The sequence below is a fragment of the Crocuta crocuta genome, unplaced genomic scaffold (genome assembly GCF_008692635.1).
Source record: "Crocuta crocuta isolate KB4526 unplaced genomic scaffold, BGI_CrCroc_1.0 scaffold323, whole genome shotgun sequence".
Classification (NCBI taxonomy): domain Eukaryota; kingdom Metazoa; phylum Chordata; class Mammalia; order Carnivora; family Hyaenidae; genus Crocuta; species Crocuta crocuta.
This window is the reverse complement of record NW_027536465.1, coordinates 2,066,849-2,071,868: the sequence shown is the minus strand read 5'-3', so window position 1 is coordinate 2,071,868 and position 5,020 is coordinate 2,066,849.

Below are 5,020 nucleotides of genomic sequence, written 5' to 3'. Positions count from 1 at the left end.
CCCCCCCCCCCTCCTCCGTCTTCTCCTCCTCCCCCCCACTTTCTTCTTCTCCTCCGTCTTCCCCTCTCTCTTCTCCTCCTTCCCCTCCCCGTCCTTCTTCTTCTTCTCTTCCTCCTCTCCTCCTCCTCCTTCTTCTTTATATCAGAGGTAAACAAATTACATCCTGAAGGCCTTATCTGGCCCACCACCTATTTTTATATGGTCTGTGAGCTAAGAATAGATTTAAGTTTAAATGATTAAAAAATAACAAAAGAGGGGCACCTGGGTGGCTCAGTATGTTGAGCATCCGACTTTGGCTCAGGTCATGATCTCACGGCTTGTGGGTTCAAGCCCCACATCAGGCTCTGTGCTGACAGCTCAGAGCGTGGAGCCTGCTTTGGATTCTGTGTCTCCCTCCCTCTCTGACCCTCCCCTGCACACGCTGTCTCTCTCTCTCTCTGTCTCTCAGAAATAAGTAAAAAAAAAAAAAAAAGAAGCATAACACTTTGTGACAGGTAACAAGTATATGAATATGCAGGGTCTGGTAAGTGAGTGGGGGAGTTTCAATTATGTTAAATGAATATTGAATGTTAAATGAATATTGAGAATACATTGTTTTAAAATGCACACTCATGGTGGTAGTCTCTAGATAATGAGATTAAGTCTTTACATTGTCCATGCTACATTTTTCACATTTTCTTGAAAAAAGTTATTTCTCAAGAATATATAAACCTATTTAAAGTTCTCTTTAGAGTCACTTGGGGGGCTCAGTCAGTTAAGCAACCCACTTTGGCTCAAGTCATGATCTCGCAGTTCCTGAGTTCCAGCCCCACATCAGCCTCTATGCTGACAGCTCAGAGCCTGGAGCCTGCTTGGGATTCTGCTTGGGATTCTGCTTGGGATTCTCTCTGCCACTCCCCTGCTCATGCATGTGCTCTCTCTCTCTCTCTCTCTCAAAAAAACCCAAACATTTAAAATTTTTTTAAATAAATACTCTTTATAATTTGATGTATCTCTTATTCATCTACTATTCAAAGGCCACACAACTCAAAGCTTCCTAGAATCTAGAGAAAAGTTTCTCAAGAGAATAGGTTACAAACCTTTTTTAAAATGTTAATTTATTTATTATTTTGAGAGAGAGAGAGAGAGAGAGAAAGCATGCGAGCAGGGAAGGGGCAAAGAGAGAGAGGGAGAGAGAGAATCCCAACCAGGCTGTGCACTGCCAGCACAGAGCCTGACCTGGGGCTCGATCCCACCGACTCATGACCTGAGCCAAAATCAAGAGTTGGTTGCTCAACTGACTGAGCTCCCCCCCCGCCTCTGGCGCCCCTATAAACCATCACTTCATAATGATAGATAATAATAGCTTTGAGGCAATATGGTGCAAATTCAAGTGACAGGTGCTCCTGCCTCCTATGAGCCAAACCCTATATCAGGTGTTAACTCTTCTGGCCACTTGGGAAAAAGCCTTCTTCCCCATTGGGAAGATGCCTTTCAGTGTACATGTGTCTGCTCTTTAGAGCTGTTGACTGAACCGTAAATTCCTAACAAAATCTTTAAGCCGACTTACACTCTCTCTTTGTCTCTTCAGGTCCTCCCAGGAGATCGTGTCCTTTTTGTATCTGAAATCATCTTTATGTCAAAGTTCTCAGATCTTGAAGCTTCCATACTTGTGGCCTGTATCATCTTCCAGTGAGTCTAGAATGCCCAAGCGATTTCAAGTTCTCTCCACCATCTTTATCTGGTTAGGGGTGGGAGCACTGAGGCTGAGAAGCCAAGTTACCACGACATGGTGGACCAGACCCTCGTGAGACTTTTACATCCTGATGCCCTGTTATTCTGTGCTCTTGATCTCTCCGGTCTGCTACTTATTACCAGTGTGACGTTAGGGAAGTTATTTTATAACTCTGTGCTCAGCCTTCTCATCTTATAGGGAAGATTAAATGAGAAGATGCACATAAAGAGATTGGAATAGCCTTGCTCATAAGACGCACGCAGGACACGGTGGCCGGTGCCATCACTGTATCTTTTCATTCTCTTCAGTGTGTGCAGAGCTGCACGCAGGATGACTAGGTCTGACTTCACCATCTACCCAGAAGCTCTTAGACTGAGAAATTGGGTTGTTCTAATTATATTTAGTCTAAATTACAAGTTCTGTTATTGCTTACCCAAGACCAGCTGCAAATATTAGAGGTCCTGATTCACCCACAGGGAATGGGAGTACTGTGCACTGATGGGCTGGGGAGAGAAGAGAAGCTCACTAGAATACTTGTTTTGACTTTAAATGTTAAATATTTTACTGCCTCTGTGACTGGTGGGATAGGACTCCTATTGGCTCATTGAGACTCTACTTTTTACAATCATCTAAGATCATTAAGTTTTAAATTCATGATTACTCATCAGCTAATAGCAAATTTGATGGCATGTTTGAGAAGGCCTTCTTTTATATAAAGCTTACTAGGTCCAGTTCTTAAACTAATAATTCATTTTCCTTTTTAAAAAATGTTTACTTTTGAGAAAGAGAGAGAATGTGAGCAGGGAAGAGGCAGAGAGAGAGGGAGACAGAAAATCCCAAGCTGGCTCCACACTGCCAGCACAGAGCCTAATGAGGGCCTCGAACTTGGAAACCATGAGATAGATGATGACCTATGCTGAAATCAAGAGTCAAACGTTTAACCGACTGAGGTACCCAGTTGCCCCAATAATTCACTTTCTTTTTTTTTTTTTAATGTTTTATTTATTTCTAGGAGAGAGAGAGAGAGAGAGACAGCGTGAGCAAGGGAGGGTCAGAGAGAGAGGGAGCCACAGACTGAAACAGGCTCCAGGCTCTGAGCTGGCAGTCAGCACAGAGCCCGACGCGGGGCTCGAACCCACGAACCACGAGATCATGACCCAAGCGAAAGTCGGACGCTTAACCGACTAAGCCACCCAGGCGCCCCCACTCTCTAAAATGGGATAGGATGACAACATTTCATACTGTTTCACCCACCAGGGGATAAGGATGCTGATGCCAAAGCAGGAAAAATAAGGGTCAAGGGCTTGGCTTCAGGACTTGCATGGATCTTAATTCCATCCTTCTCTCTTTATCTGCTTTTCCCTTCTATAGCTGTCCCACTCCTAGAGGAATAACCACAGGAAAGGATGAAAATAAACAAGGCAGCCTCAAGAAAAGATCAGGAATAGCAAATTTATGCATTGGATAGACAGTCTACAAACGGAAGGTGAGCTTACTGAAAGTACACAGATTAATGTGTGCATGGATATTTTATAGCCACAAACAATAAGATTTTTACAGGGAAGCTGTATAAACCCCTGTGCTGCCAATTCAGGCAAGGATGGTTAATGCTTCCTTGCTTATTAGAGGTGTCGATCAATCTTTCTGGCAGCTGCTTGTCTGCCTGGCATTAACTGGCATAGTAACTGACATTAACCACGTGATTCACCCATAGAGGCTGAGGCAATAGGGGAAACATTCTTACCAAAATCAGTATGAATAGAATTTTCAATATAAATGTTTTAAAATTAATACAAAATTCATAGAATGTAGAATTTAATAAGGTAGATAATCCATGAGAATGTGCGCTCAGAAATATCTTAAACTCAGACTCTGTCCTGAAAGGATTAAATGGTTGTCAGGGAGTACATTTCCTAAATTATATGGATGTTCCTTCCCAGACAGCAGAGAAGGAATATTCTGAATGTATACATGTATATGTATTACAAACCTGAGATGTAGCTCCTCATGAAGAGAACGAGCTATATGCTTGCACTTTTTAAAATATGTAAGCACTTTTTAAAATTTGGGATAGGCACCTGGGTGGCTCAGTCAGTTAAGTGTCCCACTTCAGCTCAGGTCATGATCTCATGGTTCATGAGTTCAAGTCCCGCATTAGGCTCTCTGCTGTCAGCACTGAGCCCAAGTCTGCCATGGATCCTCAGTCCCCCTCTCTCTCTGCCCCTCCCCAGCACTCTCCCATGCTCACTGTCTCAAAAATAAACTTTAAAAAAAATTTTATGGGATAGGCTACAGATGCTATTTTAAAACAGATATATACTACATTTCTCTGATATATCCCACAGACAAAAGAAGCAAAAATACTTACACCTTTAGACCCCTACAACTCCTATATTAATTTTTATTGTTAGGACACGACCCCGAACATGACCTCTTTTCTTCCTACCCTCACCATCCCTCCCTTTTGGGGCAAACAGTAGAGAGAACAACATTGGAGAGGATTCTGGTTCCTTTTGTTTTTGTAGGAAAACTATCTTCATGCGCAGTTTTGCTACTTAAACAAATCACACAGCTTGTTTCTCTCTGCCTGAGAATTTGGAAGCGGATATAGACTCCGACAGCTGTGCCCAGGACACTGCATGGGAGCAGCCAGAATCCTGTCTGAGTATCCTATGCCTTCTCTTACATTTTTAAATGTTCTAGAGGGCTTAGTTTTGAATGGAATGGCCCTTTGTTGTTTTATGACCCCTTATTTGGAAGGGTCTGCCTCTGCTTTTAACTTCAGAAGGAATCATAATAAAATGTGCTTTCTTTTCATGGCTTATGTATTATTTCTTATCACACAGTGCTATGGTGCCTCATTATCCGTAAAACAGGTTACAGGCAAGGTGAATTTACACTGGTGGTTCAGGGCCTGTAGTTGAAGGTTAATCCTAGTTAGACTGAATAATAGAGCCTAGAAATCCAGCTAATCTATTTGGGACTCTTAAAGTAAATTAAAGAACTGCTGGAAACAAATAAAGTTAGTGTGGTGGGTGGAAAGTTTCCTATTTCAGCTCACAGGACTCAGTTCCAAAGAGAGAAAGGAGAGGAAAGACCATTGGAAATGCTTTTATTTTACTAATGGGGCTCCTGGTGGCCCACATGGAGGAAGGTTTAGTCCTAGACTATCAAAGCAGGTGCTATCAGCTAGGCCATTGACTACTAGGCCAACACGTCCAACAAGTCCACAATTAAACTAAAGTCTTTTTAGTGTGTTCTCTGAACAAAACCAGTCCTGAATTTAGGATGTGCCTTGTCTTAGGT